At 45.2% G+C, this 17,586-nt stretch overlaps 1 protein-coding gene across 1 annotated transcript in view; it reads left to right on the top strand.

Moving 5' to 3' along the window:
• Positions 1-17,586, top strand: part of phactr1 (phosphatase and actin regulator 1) — a 523,423-nt gene that overhangs the window by 308,104 nt on the left and 197,733 nt on the right. The gene's annotated exons all lie outside the window — the stretch shown is intronic.

The raw sequence follows: 17,586 nt of genomic DNA, 5'->3' as shown, positions 1-17,586 counted from the left end.
CTGAAGTACAGAGTCTCTGTGGCCTCCTGGATGTAGCAATGAATGGCAAACTGAGAGATGTTAGTCCTGTTGCAGACTGGAAGGATCTTGTGGTGAATAAATTGAGGGCCACAATGACCTTGAGGGCCACTGGCAGTACCATCTTCGCCGTGCTCTGAGGCTGCAGGTCTGGTTGCAGTAGATGGCAGAGTTCTGTGACCACCTCCTTGGTGAAGCGGAGCCTCCTAATACACTGCTCCTCGCTTAAATGGAGGTAAGAGAAGTGCTCTCGGAGGACCCTAGGTGGGCAAGGCCTCCTGCTGAGTGCCCTCCTGCCCCTCCTCCTCCCTCTGTGAGCATCTTTTCCTCTTCGCTGCTTCTGTTCCATCTCCCTGTCAAATTCGAGTGCGAGGGGGACTGCAAGTAGGTGTGACTGTGAGCAAGTGGTGTGAACAGGACCCTTTAAATAAACAATACTCCCTGACCCTTCAGCAATTTTAAACAATGCTAGAGAGCTCCAAGAGTTGCTCAAACTTAGACAGAGCCAGTAGAACTAAAAAAGAAAGTCAGCTGCAAGTTGGGGGATCCTTCCTGCTGCAGAAAATTTAGTCCACTGGTCGTGATGAGAAGGTGTTGAATGGAGTGACAACGTCCAAAATGGCACATCAAACGTCAAATCAGCATTGCACAATCATTCAGCTTATGATCTGCCTCATCTAAATATGTGGAGCGAGAGCTGGCAATAGCAGCCATGGGACCCACCAGAAGCGAGGCGGTTGCCATTCTTTCAGCAAAACTGGCCTTAATGGCCAGTGTTAAACCCTCGAATTTCGCAGCAATAGAGACTAATGTCAGAAGATAATGAAGGGCGATTACCCTTGTGGTGTCCAAATATGTATTCCCAGTAGGCAAGGCTTTGTCTTGGGAGCATGTACTCATATAAGTTACCCACATGTCAGAATATAAATGTTATCCTACCTGGGTGAGCTATTCCTTTCCATGTCTGGTTAATCAGTGCACATAATTCCAAAGCAGCCTTTAGCAGTCAGATTGGCCAATCTAGACCAGATTGCTATTTCTCTGGTTAACTCACCACAGCTTCTTCGGCAGCACCTCCCAAACCCACGACCTCCACCACCTAGAAGGACAAGGGCAGCAGGCGCATGGGAACACCATCATCTGCAAGTTCCCCAAGTTACACACCATCCTGACTTGTAAATATATATCGTTGTTCCTTCATCGTCGCTGGGTCAAAATCCTGGAAATCCCTCCCTAACAGCACTGTGGAGGAACTTTCACCACACGGACTGCAGCGGTTCACCACCACTACTTTCTGAAGGGCAATTAGGAATGGGCAATAAATGCTGGCCTAGCCAGCGACGCCCACATCCCAGGAACGAATAAAAAAAAACATTAGTTCATCTACTGAAAACATGTTAATTTTTCCAGCTTTCGAAACCAAAGCCTTCCATTTGTAATTCAATCCTTATTAGAAAATAGCTGACTGAAAATTCTAGGCTGTCGCATACAACATGCAATATGCATAAAGAATACAGCGGAATCATAAACACACTAGAACACCGAAGGCTCAGCAATGTCACAGCAGACAAGTAATGCAGTACATGCTAACTTTACCACAGCTCCCTGGGATCAGGCTCATCAGTCATCCACAAACTAAATCACACTGCACCTTGTACATACCATGAGTATATTCCCTATCAGCATGCCCAAAGCAAAGCTTCAATCAGTCAGAACAGATATTGTCAATATGGGCACAGAGATCAACACGTGCTTTTCTGTTATTAAGTTAAATGAACGTTAAATCATGATGTGGGCCATGAATCAAGCAAGGTGACCTCTATCTCTGGATTTTTGATGTGCTCTCCTACCATGCAAAGCCTTGAGTCAACATCACTAACTAATAAAATTTATCCCTTTGAATGTATTGTGTGACAATGTATTGTAACCAAAGAGCCATTGTAATTAAAAGGTGTTTTGAAAAATTATACAATAAGGTAACATTTCTTTAATATGTTTCTCAAGGTGAGATCATGCTGGGGAGTGGAACTCTTTCCATTTCAGACACTCATAGGGAAATTTTAACCCCTAAGGATGGTTGGGTTAGGGACAGGTGAGAATGTAAGAACATAAGAAATAAGAGCAGGAGTAGGCCATTTGGCCCCTCGAGCCTCTTCCGCCATTCAATAAGATTATGGCTGATCTTCTACCTCAACTCCACTTTCCTGCACTATCCCCATATCCGTGATTCCCATCGTGCCCAAAAATCTATCAATCTCTGTCATGAATATACTCAAAGACTGAGCCTCCACAGCTCTCTGGGGTAGAAAATTCCAAAGATTCACCACCCTCTGAGTGAAGTTTCTCCTCATCTCAGTCCTAAATGGCCGACCCCTTATTCTGAGACTGTGACCCCTAGTTCTAGACTCCCCAACCAGGAGAAATATTCTCCCTGCATCTACCCTGTCAAACACTAAGAATTGTGCATGTTTCAATGAGATCACCTCTTATTCTTCTGAACTCGAGGGAATATTGGCCTAGTCTACTCAATCTCTCCTCATAGGACAATCCCCTGATCCCAGGAATCAGTCTGGTGAACCTTCATTGCACTCCCTCTATGGCAAGTGTATCCTTCCTTAGGTAATGAGCCCAAAACTGTATGCAATACACCAGGTGTGATCTCACCAGGGCCCTATTATAATAGCAGTAAGACATCTTGGGGCCAAAATTGCCGTTCTCCTTAAGGCCTGTTGCCACCGCATATCGGCGGCGATGCTGCAGAGTGGAGTGGCCGCTAACTTTTCGTGGAATGGCCGTTGATAGCCCAATTGACCTTCCGAGGTTTCCCGGCAGTGCCCTGTTTCCCCCCTTACCGCTCCGCTGCTGCCGATCCGCTTCACCACCGTGCGCACCGCTGATCTACCCCACCCGACGACGACATTCCCCTCTGAAAATCTTTGGCCTGCCCAGCGGTGCCGAAACCTGTTTTTTCCCGGTGGTCCAGTGAGGCTGTGGACTTCTGCAATGGCGGGGCGGCTTCCCGTAAAGAGGAGGATGCACTGCCACTGCCGCCATGTTTTATTTTTGTCGGCCCGACAATTATGCCCCCGGATTTGGCTAGGCTGCGAACAGGCAGCCTGGCACCCTCTCTTGGGTGCTAGGCCACTGGCCTGGTTGGAACCCTCCCTGGAGGACCAGTGAGCCGAAGTTTTAAAATCGCGAAGGCTCTCCCCTTTATGTGAAGCGTAGAGCCGTGGTGACGCGGTGCCGTTATGACGTCATCGCGCCGGTCACTCCGCATCAGCTCCAACTTTTGACACTCAGGTGTTGACACTGCTGCGTATCCATCCCTCTCGTGTAGTCACCGCCCCCATTAAGAGTGATTTCCAGATCCCAATTTAAAAAAACAACATAGAGCGGAATTTCGCTCAAGAGGCAACCACAGCTGCGGTAAAAACTACTGAAACAGGGTGCAATTTCAGCCCCTTTACTCTTATACTTAAATCCTCTTTTAATAAAGGTCATTATACCATTTGCTTTCTTAATTGCTGGCTGTACCTGCATGTTAACTTTCAGTGATTTGTGTACAAGGACAGCCAGGTCCCTCTGAATATCAACCTTTCCCAATCTCTCACCATTTAAAAAAGACTCTGCTTTTCTATTTTTCCTACCAAAGTGAATAACTTCACATTTCTCCACATTATATTCCATTTCCCATGTTCGTGCCCGCTCACTTAGCCTGTCTATATCCCCTTGAAGGCTCTTTGCAACCTCCTCACAACTTACATTCCCACCTAGCTTTGTATCATCAGCAAACTTGGATCTGTTACATTTGATCCCCTCAATTAAAATCGTTGATATATAATGGCCCAGAATTTGCCATCGGAGGTTTCCCGCAGGCGGATGCCTCCGACCACAAAAATTTCTACGAAAGTACCTGTTGTTCCCGGAGTTTCGGAGACCTGCGTAGAGGCCCACGTATTCCAGCAGCGTATATACATCACTGGAATCACGTGGGCCGGACCAACCTATCAAAATGGAGAATTCCCATTGATAGTTATGGTGAGTACGGAGTTCGGAGCTGTCATAACTATGAATGTGAATACCCCCAAAAACACAAACACATTAAATAAATAAATAAAACAAATCACATCATACGGAGCATGCTCGAGGGGCCAAATGGCCTACTCATGCTCCTATTTCTTACATTTAAAATTAATTGAAATTTAATGGACAGGGTTTTAAATATAAAAATTCTATCTTTTCAAACTCTTACACTGCTGGTAGAAGCAGGCTTTTACCAGGTATAAAAATTTGAAGGTATGAACTAAGCAAATAGTGGTTGCAGAGGGTCTGTCAAGAGAAATCTTGATAGACCGCAAGTTCTGGATTTGGGCGCACCTCGTACGGTGGGGCCATGATTTCAGGCTCCATAAGTATGAATGGGAATATCCCCCAAAACGCACAAACATAAATTAAAAAAACATCACATGTTTAAAATTAATCAAAATAGAATTTAATTAATTATTTAAAACAAAAATTTAATTTTTGAAAAATAAATTAACATATTTTAAAGACTCTGGTGCTGAAATTCATCACCTCCCCACCCACTGCCGCTGACATTGCTCTTCTTGATCCGCCCAGTGCCACTTTGGAGGTGGCCTGGAGCAGGCGGGAGGGGAGAGCCACCGGGAACTACCCACTGACGTCAGCGGACGGCTGAGTGGTGCAACTGAGCTCCCGCCCGCCGAGCTCCCAGATTCCTGCGGGAGTCGGCGGGACTCGGCAGCAGAACCGGAGTGGACCGCTGGCTGGAGACTAGTCTGTCCGCGACGGTGAATATGAAGCACCTGAAAAAAAGGTAAGTTAACATTTTTTTTTAAAATTCCACAGGAACCTACCTGCATGGGGTCCCCTGGCAGTCTTCCAATAGTTTTTTTTATTTTTTACTGCTGAATTTATTTTCCAGGTCTTCGACCCTCCATCCTCGGGGCAAGCGCCTCTGTCACTGAGAATGAGACCTCCTGCCCGCTGCTGCTTAGATTGGTGGCATACATCATCCATTTGCCGCCCGCTGACCTTTGAGGGATCTCGGTGATGAATATCCCGCCGAAAGTACCATCCGGTATCTCGGCGGCACTTTGGCAGGCAGAGGCCTTGATGAAAATCGACCCCTCTAAAACTAAACTTACCTTGTTTAATAGAATTTTAAATGTTTCAATTATTGAAAAAAACGTATTATTCTGTGCTTCAAAAGTTTTACGTTGATAAAAAGCAGTCATAAGCTGGGCAGAAGTTGGACAAATAACCTTCCACCTGCAGATGCCCTTTACTTTTTGATGCTTGTGATCTGTCAAAAGGATTCTTGACCGATCGCAATTTCCAATTCAGGCTCATGCGCTTCGCATGCCTAAACCCTGAACTTGCGTGGGCGCGTTGCAGCTCTTACGTGCCTGTAGCGGCCGCAAATCCAAGGCCACTGTGAATAGCTGAGGCCCAAGGACTGATCCTTCTGGAACCCCACTAGTTACAGCCTGTCAACCTGAAAATGACCCATTTATTCCTATTCTCTGTTTTTTGGCCATTAGCCAATCCTCAATCCATACTACCCCCAATCCCATGAGTCTTAATTTTGTTTAATAACCTCTTGTGTGGCATCGTATCGAATGACTTCTGAAAATCCAAATGCATGATATCCACTGGTTCCCCCTTGTCTATTCTGCTAGTTACAACCTCAACAAACTCTTAACAGATTTGTCAAATATGATTTCCCTTTCATAAATCTGTGTTGACTCTGTCCAATCCTATTATTATTTTCTAAGTGCCCTGTTACCACATCCATAATAATAGATTCTATTTTTTCTATTACTGATGTCAGGCTAATTGGTCTGAAGTGCCCCGTTTTCTATCTCCTTTCTTAAATAGTGGGGTTACATTTGCTACCTTCCAATCAGTGGGAACCATTCATAAATCTATGGAATTTTGGAAGATGAAAACCAATGCTTCCACTATCTCTATAGCCACCTCTTTCAAAACTCTAGGATGTAGGCCATCAGGTCCAGGGGATTTATCGACTTTCAATCCCATTAATTTCTCCAGTACCATTTTTTAATTAATACTAATTTATTTCAGTTCCTTATTCTCGCTAGACCCTTGATTCTCCATTATTTCAGGGAGGTTTTTTGCGTCTTCTTCCGTGAAGACAGACACAAAGGGGTAGAAATTGCCCCCCACCCGAAAATGGGCGCATGCACCCTGTTTGAATGGTTTTTACCACAGCTGCAGTTCAGGTCGCCTATTGAGCGAAATTTCGCTCTTTGTTGTTTTTTTTTACCTTGGATCCGGAAGTAGCTCTTAATGGGGGCGGTGACAACACTTGAGGGGCGGATACACGACGGTGGCAACACCTGAGGGGCAGAAGTTGGGGGCGATGCGGAGTGACCGCCGTGATGCTGTCATCACTGCGCCGCGTCATCATGGCTCTCCCTTTCACTTAAAGGGGGGAGCCTCCACAATTTTAAAACTTTGGCCCACTATGCCACCAGGGAGACTTTCGGCTGGGCCAGCAGCCTGGCTCCCAAGACTGCCTGTTGGTGACCCGGCTGAACCCGGGGGCATAATTGTCGGGCCAACATGGCAGTCAGCGACAAAAAAAAACATGCTGGCAACGGCAGTGCATCCTCCTCTTTAAGGGATGCTGCACTGCTATTGCGGAAGGCCACAGCCTTACTGGACCACCAGGAAAAACCAGCACCGGTGATGACGCGCTTACCATGGATCGGCAGCAGCGGAGGGTGGGGGGGGGAATCATGGCACTGCCAGGAAACCTCGAGAGGACAATTGGGCTATCAGCAGCCATTCCACGAAGTGAACCTCATAAAACACTTGGAAAAATAATTAGTACCTGGTAAAATTCTTTTTAAATACATTTAAAGTATCTCTTAATGATGTTCATTGGCTGGCCCGTCGCTTGGTGTTGGATCTGTGAACCGCAGCAAGACCTGGCACTTTGGAAACTTACAAGGAGGCGGTTTCAGAGTGGACTTCCCTCCCCCCCGTTGTCAATCACGGCCATTTTGACAGTGGGCCTGCTGGAAACATGCACCTTGCTAGCACTGAAATGACTGCACCAGAGTCTGGAGGTAGCATGAATACACCAGAATTTACAGCTCTCTCAAACACAAATGAAACAGGTAGGAGAATATGTAAAAAATCTTCCTTTAAAATAGAATTAAATATCATAATTATTTTGTTCCTAAGTCACGCTTTGTTTTCTGTTTTCTCGGTTATATTCCTTTGCTAAAATCGTTGGTCTTGCAGCTTTTTCTAGTGGTAATTGGTAACGAGAATCAGTAAGGTAAAAGCAATCAGTGTGGGGCCAGGGTAACAAATCTCAGAATCAGCATTGCAGCATAAGCAGAGTACAGTAAGATTGATAAACCTGTGTAGAATTGTGTCACACAAGAAATGGTTTAACAACTGTGAAACTATATCAATTTCATTTATTGGATAAAACACAGTTTTATCACAGGGTGATGAAGTGTGTAAAATTTGTTCTGAGAGTTGATATTTTAGTTCCAGTAGCAAATCAGCGAATAGAAAATGAGTATTCTTAGGCCAAGAAATTTGGGGGTTCATTGCCACCCGTTACCGCCAGATTCTGGTGCAAAATGGAGACTGCAGCATTATCGCTGACTGCCAGTGGTCCTGCGGCAGCCGCAGTTTTTGGCAGGTTCCATTGCCTGGATCCAAAATTAGCTCAGTGGCAGGAAGCAAAGGGTGATGGTCAATGAGTATTTTTGTGACTAGAAGGCTGTTTCCAGTGGGTTTCCACAAGGCTCAGCACTCGGTCCCTTGCTTTTTGTGGTATATATCAATGATTTAGACTTGAATGTAGGGGGCATGATTAAGAAATTTGCAGACGATACAAAAATTGGCCGTGTGATTGATAGTGAGAAAGAAAGCTGCGGTCTGCTGGAAGATATCATAAGAACATATGAACAGAAGAAATAGGAGCAGGAGTAGGCCATATGGCCCCTTGAGCCTGCTCCGCCATTTAATACGATCATGGCTGATCCAATCATGGACTCAGGTCCACTTCCCTGCCTGCTCCTCATAACTCCTTATTCCGTAACAGTTAAGAAACTGTCTAGCTCTGTCTTAAATTTATTCAATGATTCAGCTTCCACAGCTCTCTGAGGCAGCAAATTCCACAGATTTACAATCCTCTGAGAGAAGAAATTCCTTTTCATCTCAGTTTTAAATGGGCGGCCCCTTATTCTAAGATCATGCCCGCTTGTTCTAGTCAATGGACTGGCCAGCAGGGCAGAAAAGTTGCAAATGGAATTCAATCGAGAGAAGTGTGAGGTAAAGCATTTGGGGAGAGCTACTAAGGCAAGGGAATATACAAAAAATGGTAGGACACTGAGAACTGTAAAGGAACAGCGAGACCTTGGAGTGCATGTCCACAGATCCCTGAAGGTAGTACGATCAGTAGATAAGTTGGTTAAGAAGACATACAGGATACTTTCCTTTATTAGCCTAGCAATAATATACAAAAGCGGGGGGGGTTGTGCTTGAACTGTATGAAACACTAGTTAAGCCTCAGCTAGAGTACTCTAGCAGTTCTGGTCACCGCATTACAGAAAAGATGTGATTGCACGAGAGAGGACACAGAGGAGATTTATGAGGATGTTGCCAGGACTAGGGAATCTTAGCTATGAGGAAGATTGGATAGGCTTGGGTTGTTTTCTTTGGAACAGAGGAGGCTGAGGGGAGACGTTATTGAGGTGTATAAAATTTAAGGGCCAAGATAGAGTGGGTAGTAAGGAGCTATTTCCCTCAGCAGAGAGTTCAATAACCAGGGGGACATAGATTTAAGGTAATTGGTAGAAGGATTAGAGGGGAATTGAGAGATGGTAGGGGTCTTGAACTCACTGCTTGAAAGAAAGGATGATAGAGGTAGAAACCTTCATCACATTTAAAAAGTACTTGGATATGCACTTGAAGTGTTGTACCCTACAAGGCTACGGACCAAGAGCTGGAAAGTGGGATTTGGCTGGATAGCTATTTTTCGACCGCCACAGACACGCTGGGCCATAAATTTCTATGAATTCTATGATTTTAATGAGTTGGAGCGTGATGTTAAATGGCGAGCAATGCAGGGTTAATGCCTGCTCACCCATTGTGGATTTTGCTGCTCCTATTGCCATCCACTCTAAATCATGCCAGTGCATGCAGCTATTCAAAGTGTTTCAGCAGTATTAATGGCCATAAGGATTCTGGTAGGACTTGGCAGATTTTATACGAGGATGGAGGCTGACAAATGAAAAACAGCGCAGATAGATGCCGGAACTTTAAACGCCTCCTTTGCCAAGTTTCTTCTTTTATACTTTCAATTTTTGTCCATCAGCTGGGGTGGGAGGCAGGGGGTTGTATTTTCTGGCAGCTTTCCGGGAGACCTGCAGGTCAGTAAATGCATGGGTGAACTCCATTGCAACGTTTGAAGATCATCTCTGATAAGATCTATTTTACCTTTATGATAGCATCACCTGAACATCACCCCTAGCAAATTTGGACTCAACTGCTTAAGATTGTGAGGAATTATAATTAATTTATTCAAAATTGCATAACCAATTATATATCAAATAATTATATTGTGTCGAGTATGCAAGACACTAAAAGCTGGCATGATTACTACACATTTAAACACTTTCAAGGGTAACCATTGCAGAAGGATTCGTGTTACACAGAATGCAGATATATTCATTTCATGAACTATTAAAACATCAACAAACATCAGGTGGCAGGTAATATTTTTGTCGCAAGTATGCCATGTTCCATACATGGTCTACAGATTTCCTCCTTTCTTTCCCTTTCCCCTTCACTGCAAGTGGGAGACAGACTCGACCATCGGCCTCCTGCTGAGCTTAGCGCTGGAAAGATCGCATTACACCAGAAAATCATCGTCAAGCTGATATTAATGAGCAGGCAACAGCAAAATATCGGTACTTCCTGCGTTCTCTCGACCAGCAGCTATTAGGCTTGGGCATTACTGTTACCGGCAGGGTTTCTAGCCTTCTCGCATTTCTAGGCCATAGTTCCTCAATTACTCACAGTCAGATCTAGCCCCCCTCCCCAAAACACACCCCAACCACATGGGATACACTCTGTATTCCAGGATCAGCCCATTCATTATTTTCTCAGGGAGCAACACATTCTTGAGCTTGAGATAAGCTTCACTCTTGCAGTTTATCATTAAGGAGGAGCTCTCTGTCATGTCTGTCTTATATTTTGCAGCTTGTATGTATTTCACTTTTGGGCTTAATCCCATGTTTGTACTGATTATATCACAGGAAAACAGAAATGATATGCAACAAGTATCAATGTAGATTGAGACAACTTCATCAACCACAATTTAATCCACATTTGACTTTTACAAACAGTGGAAAGGCACTGGCATTCCACATCTTGAGCTATTTGCAGCATTATCAATCCGAGGATAAGAGCTTGATGCTGTGCACTATCTATCTGAGTTAGAAGTTTGTGGGTTCAAGTTCCTCGGAGGTGCATTTTTTTGGATAATGCGTTAAACTGAGTCTGCCTTCTCAGGTGGGTGTAAAAGGCACTATTTCAAACAAAAGCAGGGCAGTTCTCCCAGTGTCCTGTCCAATATTTATCCCTCAAACAATAGCTGTTTGTGTGCACTTGCTGTGCGCAAATTAGCTGTTGCGTTTCCTACATTATAACAGCGACTGCACTTCAAAAAGTACTTCATTTATATAAAATGCTTTGGGACGCATTGAGGTCATGAAAGGTGCTATGTAAGTTTTTTTTTATTCGTTCATGGGATGTGGGCATTGCTGGCAAGGCCAGCATTTATTGCCCACCCCTAATTGCACTTGAGCCGCTGCAGTCCGTGTGGTAAAGTGCAAGTCTTTCCTTTAACAAGCATGCAATGAACTGAAAACTGGCATATTGGAATAAACTTTCTGATTGCATTCTCCCAGTCTCACTCCCTGGAGCGCATATTTAGAAATTTACCTCATGTTTTGCTCAGGGCTCTGCAGTGGGTTAGTCTCAGCGTGAAGTTTCCGTACTTACAACAACAACAACAACAACTTGCATTTATATAGCGCCTTTAAAGTAGTAAAACATCCCAAGGCGCTTCACAGGAATGTTTTAAGACAAAACAAATACATTTGACACCGAGCCACATAAAAAAAAATTACGGCAGATGACCAAAAGCATGGTTAAAGAGTTAAGGTGCTTCTTAAAGGAGGAAAGAGAGGTTTAGGGAGGGAGTTCCAGAGCTTGGGGACTAGGCAGCTGAAGGCACAGTCACCAATGGTTGAGCGATTATAATCAGGAATGCTCAAGAGGGCATAATTTAAGGAGCTCAGACACCTCAGGGGGTTGTGTGTTGAAGGAGATTATAGAGCTAGGGAGGAGCAAGGCCATGGAGGGATTTGTAAACAAGGATGAGAATTTTGAAATCAAGGCATTGCTTAACAGGGAGCCAATTTAGGTCGGCGAACACAGGGGTGATGGGTGAGTGGGACTTGGTGCGAGTTAGGACAAGGGCTGCCGAGTTTTGGATGACCTCAAGGTTACATAGGGTCAAATGTGGGAGGCCAGCCAGGAGTACATTGGAGTAGTTGAGTTTAGAGGTAACAAAGGCATGGATCAAGGTTTCAGCAGCAGATGAGCTGAGGCGGGGTAGAAACGGGCAATGTTACGGAAGTGGAAATAGTTTTAGTTATGCCGCGGATATGTGGCTGGAAGCTTATTTCAGGGTCAACTATGATACCTAGGTTGCGAACAGTCTGGTTCCGCCTCAGACAGCGGTTGGGGAGAGAGATGGAGTCAATGGCTTGGGAACGCAATTTGTGGCGATGACCAAAGACAATGGCTTCAGTCTTCCCAATATTTAATTGGAAAATATTTCTGCTCATCCAGTGCTGGATGTCGGACAAACAGTCTGACGATTTCAAGACCATGAGGAGTCGAGAGAAGTGGCGGTGAGGTAGAGCTCGGTGTCGTCAGTGTACATGTGGAAACTAATGACGTATTTTCAGATGATATCACCAAGGGGCAGCATATAGATGAGAAATAGGAGAGGGGCCAAGGATAGATCCTTGGGGGACACCAGAGGTAACGATGCGGGAGTGAGAAGAGAAGGCATTGCAGGTAATTTTTTGGCTATGATTAAATAGATAAGAATGGAACCAGGCTAGTGTAGTCCCACCCAATGGTGGTGGAAAGGCGTTGGAGGAGGATGGATACTCAACCATGACAAAGGCTGCAGACAGGTCGAGAAGGATGAAGAGGGATAGTTTACCTTTGTCACAGTCACAAAGGATGTCATTCGGTACTATGGCAAGGACGCAAACCAGATTGAAGGGCTTCAAACATGGAGTTCCAGGAAAGATGGGCATGGATTCAAGGTGGACTCCCTGAAATAAGGAGTCGACACCCACCCGTATAGCGACCACGGAATCACTCAGACAAAACCTTGGTCCAACCGATCTTTATTCAAGCATATGCAGGGGAAGAGTTCAGGAATTAACCTTCAAAGAACAGGGGTTCTACATGCACACTTATACAGTTTTTGAGGTATGCGACCCGCCTACAAAACCTTCTATGACCACCGGTTGGCCTACAGCTTAACAGCGGAGCTTAATTGATTCGTGGACCCTTATCAAACTGGCTGCTGAGTGGTATCTCAACTTCTCCATTTCCCATAGCACCTCAGCCTTCTGGGATGTGTTGTTCTACAGTGTTAACCTTGCCTTGGTTTCCCATGGTGTATTGTTCAACCTTGCCTTGGTTTCCCATGGCTAATTCTGCAACTGGTTTCCCATGGCTAGTTCTGCACCTGGTTTCTTATCAGACAAAACTATCCCTTTCCCATGAGCTCAGCAAACTATCCCTTTCCCATAGGATGTTTCCAGACAGTTTACTCCCCACTGTCCTTGGAGTTGAGCTCTGCTGTTGCTACAATTAGTAGGTGTTGTCAACTCTGCCTTTCATTCCCTTAAATGTACTGAATATGTAAAGTTTTCATTATACGGCCATTTTCAATTAATTAAATGCAAGTTTTACACACAATCATTTATAAGTGAGTTTTACATACAATCTGTCCATAGGCAATATATTACAATCCCTATCTTGAGGTGGAGAAACTCCTGACTCCTCACAACCTCCTAATACTGATAAGCCCTTTTAATCTGAACCATCTTACATGTCAGATCAATTCACTACCTTCAGTATCCCTTTAGTGACCATCTGTCTACCTTATACATTATCCCCTTACAACACCCACATCCCAAGAACCAAAAAAAATGGATGTTCAATTTATTCCACAAGTGAGGCAAATCTGATAACCCATAAGTTATGAGGGACTTTAAAAAAAAAAATTCATTCATGGGATGTGGGCATTACTGGCAATGCCAGCATTTATTGCCCATCCCTAATTGCCCTTCAGAAGGTGGTGATGAGGTAAGGAGGGCAGGTAAGGAGGGCAGATTTCCTTCCCTAAAGGATATTAGTGAACCAGATGGATTTTAGGGCAATCCGGTAGTTACATGGTCACCAATTCTGATACTAGTTTTTTATTTCAGATTTATTTAATTAATTGAATTTAAATACCCCAATGAGTAGAAAACCTTTTCATTAAAATTGAATCAATTTGGGGTTTTTTCAACTTAATTTTTATCTGAATGCAGAAAGCTTTTTGTCATTTGTTTTGATATACCCATTGCTTCCCTCTGGTGATAATTGGCAGCCAATTGTTATTTGATAATCATTTATTCCAGAAGCAAGTCATTGACCAATAGGTAATACGCCATCAGGACCAAATCACAGAATGAGTACAGTGCAAATTGACCAGGAGTGGTTTTTGAGGTCAGCTCATTTCAATAATTTGAACATGCTCACTGCATACATTGCCCAGGTGTAGGATGCCCAAGTAATGTGTGGGTGGGATATCTGGTGAGCCCACAGCTCTTAAAAGGCTGCTGGTAAAATTTAACAGAAGGTTAAATCCACTTAGAAGGAGATGGTCGCATACCGGATAAAAATGGTGAAGGCTGAACATAGTTTTTCAATAATACTAACTTTTCCAAAGGTTTGTTGAGGGAAAAGAAATCCTGGCAGAACAAGGGGAAGTAAATTTAATGTATGTACTTTTGGGATCACTAGCCACTAGATGGTGTCACTGTTGGAGGCCATTGGGCTGCACACACATGTGTGCAGCCCAAGTATAAAAGGCCAGCCATTTTGTATATTAGTCACTTTGGGCCTTAATAAAGCAGAGCCAAGGTCATATCTATTGCAGTTAAACAGTACTCAGTCTAACAGTTATTGCATACACAACATTTGGCGACAAGGCAACAAGAACCTTTTCATGCAAAAATGAGCACAATTGGATTGTTGAAGCGATTTGTGGGAGGGGAACATTGGGCAGACTTTCTCATCCATTTGAGCCAGTTCTTTGTGGCCAACAAAATGGAGGAGGTCGGCGACACAGATTGGCGCCGGGTGCTGTTCCTCACGGTTTGTGGTCCAAAAATGTATGGTCTGATAAAGAATCTACTCCAACAGAAAAGATGTATGAAGAATTGTGTACACTGGTACAGGACCACCTTAAGCCAGACGAAGGTATCATCATCACGAGATACAGATTTTACACACACGTTCGCTCAGAGGGCCAGAATGTGGCGGAATTCGTTGCCGACCCGAGATGTCGAGCGGGACCGTGTAAGTTCGGGGATGTGTTGGCAGACAAGCTGCGGGACTTCTTTGTAATCGGCATCAACCATGAGGTGATCCTGCATAATCTACTGGCGGTGGAGACGTTGGACTTGAACAGGGTCATCACGATCGCTCAGTCATGCATGACGATGGATGGAAGTCTGAAGCAGAAATCAGTGAAAAACCGAAACTCAGCAAGTACTGTAAATATGATTGATTCAGCGTTCGGCAGAGCGGCACATGGCAGGTACCCGAATGCGTACGCGAAATCTGTCACCGCCCAAAGTCTGCCAGCGGGAATGCTCTGTGTTGGCATTGTGGGGGAAGTCACCGGCACCAGCAGTGCTGATTTAAGCAATATAGTTGCAAAGGCTGTCTGAGAGTGGGGCATCTCCAGCGCAAGTGTCCGCAGATGAGCAAGCGAGCTGCGACACACCACTTGGAGGATGATGGTCAGACTAGCGCGGATCCAGATACGCAATCTGAGATACCAGAGTAGGAAGTGTATGGACTGTACTCGTTCCTAACTAAGAGCAAACCGATAATGATCAACGTGAAATTTAATGGGGTGCCGGTATCGATAGAACTGCACACGGGGGCGAGTCAATCAATAATAACAGAGGTCACGCTGTGGGATGCTAAGGCTGTGAGGCCCAGGCTGAGTCCAGTCTGTTATATATGTGGACTTGTATTTACTCTCTACAGCCACCAGAGGGCTCATCCCCTGGAGTCCCAAGGGATCCCATAATCCCTTGGGAGCACAGGTATTTAAGGAGGCTTCACAGGTTGGAGAGGCACTCTGGAGACCTGCAATAAAAGAGTACGGTTACACTTTACTTTGAGCTCACAGTGTTCAGTCTGAATCTTTCTCCATACACAACAACTGGTGACAAGATACAGATAGCGAACCCAAAGATGCAGAGAACAGTGGGCATCCTGGAGAAATTTTCAGAGTGAGATGATTGGGAAATTTTGTGGAGCGACTTGACCAATAGTTCGTGGCCAACGAGCTAGATGGGGAAGAGAGTGCTGCTAAACGAAAGGCGATCCTCCTCACCATCTGTGGGGCACCAACATATGGCCTCATGAAGTATCTGCTCACTCCAACGAAATCCATGGAGAAATCGTACGATGATTTGTGCACACTGGTCCGAGAGCATTTGAACCCGAAGGAAAGCGTTTTGATGGCGAGGTACCGGTTCTACACCTACAAAAGATCTGAAGGCCAGGAAGTGGCGAGTTATGTCACTGAGCTAAGACGCCTTGCAGGACATTGCGAATTTGAAGGACATTTGGAGCACATGCTCAGAGACCTTTTTTACTTGGCATTGGCCACGAAACCATACTTCGCAAACTTTTGACTGTAGAGACGCCAACCTTGAGTAAGGCCATAGCGATAGCCCAGGCGTTCATTGCCACCAGTGACAATATAAAGCAAATCTCTCAGCACACAAACACTGCTACATGTACTGTGAACAAAGTGATGTTGTTTTCGAATTGTAACGTACAGGGCAGGTCAAACATACCTGCAGCTACACGTCCGCAGATGACTCAGAGTCCACCATCAAGGGTGATGAATGCAAGGTCATTAACACCTTGTTGGCGTTGCGGGGGTGATCACCGTTTCCATTCATGCTGATTCAAAGAGTACGTTTGCAAGGGCTGTGGAACAATGGGACACCTCCAACGAGCGTGCAGGCGAGCTGCAAAGCCTGTTAAACCTGCAAACCACCATGTTGCAGAGGAGGACAGATCCACGGAGGATCACGACGAACCAGAGCCTTGGATCGAGGAGGCAGAGGTACATGGGGTGCACACATTCACCACGAATTGTCCCCTGATAATGCTGAATGTTGAACTAAATGGACTCCCGGTGTCAATGGAGCTGGACACGGGCGCGAGCCAGTCCATCATGGGCAAAAAGGTTGTGGTGCAACAAGGACTCAAGGAGTTCGCACGAAACTAAGAACTTACACCAAGGAACTGATCCCTGTAATCGGCAGAGCTACAGTAAAGGTCTTCTACGATGGAGCAGTGCACAAGCTACCACTCTGGGTGGTACTGGCCGATGGTCCCACGCTGCTTGGCAGGAGCTGGCTGGGAAAGATACGCTGGAACTGGGATGACTTCTGAGCGCTATCGCCCGCTGACGACACTTTGTGTGCTCAGGTCTTAAAAAAATTTCCTTCGTTGTTCGAACCAGGCATCGGGAAATTCCAAGGAGCAAAAGTGCAGATCCACCTAATTCTGGGGGCGCGACCCATCCATTACAAAGCGAGAGCAGTACCGTACATGATGAGAGAAAGGGTAGAGATCAAACTAGACCGGCTACAAAGAGAGGGCATCATTTCACCGATCGAGTTCAGTGAGTGGGCCTGTCCTATTGTGCCAGTCCTCAAGCGAGACGGCACCGTCAGAATCTGTGGCGATTACAAAGTAACTATCAATCGTTTCTCCCTGCAGGACCAGTACCCACTACCAAAGGTCGACGACCTCTTTGCAACTCTGGTGGGAGGAAAGAAGTTCACGAAGCTGGATCTGACTTCAGCCTACCTGACGCAGGAACTGGAGGAATCATCGAAGGCCCTCACCTGCATAAACACGCACAAATGTCTTTTTGTTTAGAACAAATGCCCGTTTGGAATCCGATCAGCGGCGGCGATATTCCAGAGAAACATGGAAAGTTTACTGAAGTCGGTCCTGCACACTGTGGTCTTCCAGGACGACATCTTGGTCACAGATCGGAACACAGTCGAGCACCTGCAGAACCTGGAGGAGGTTCTTAGTCGACTCAACTGCACGGGGCTCAGGTTAAAACGCTAGAAGTGCATTTTC

Source organism: Pristiophorus japonicus, chromosome 5 (assembly GCF_044704955.1).
Source record: "Pristiophorus japonicus isolate sPriJap1 chromosome 5, sPriJap1.hap1, whole genome shotgun sequence".
Lineage (NCBI taxonomy): Eukaryota > Metazoa > Chordata > Chondrichthyes > Pristiophoridae > Pristiophorus > Pristiophorus japonicus.
This window is presented reverse-complemented; position numbering and strand designations above follow the sequence as displayed.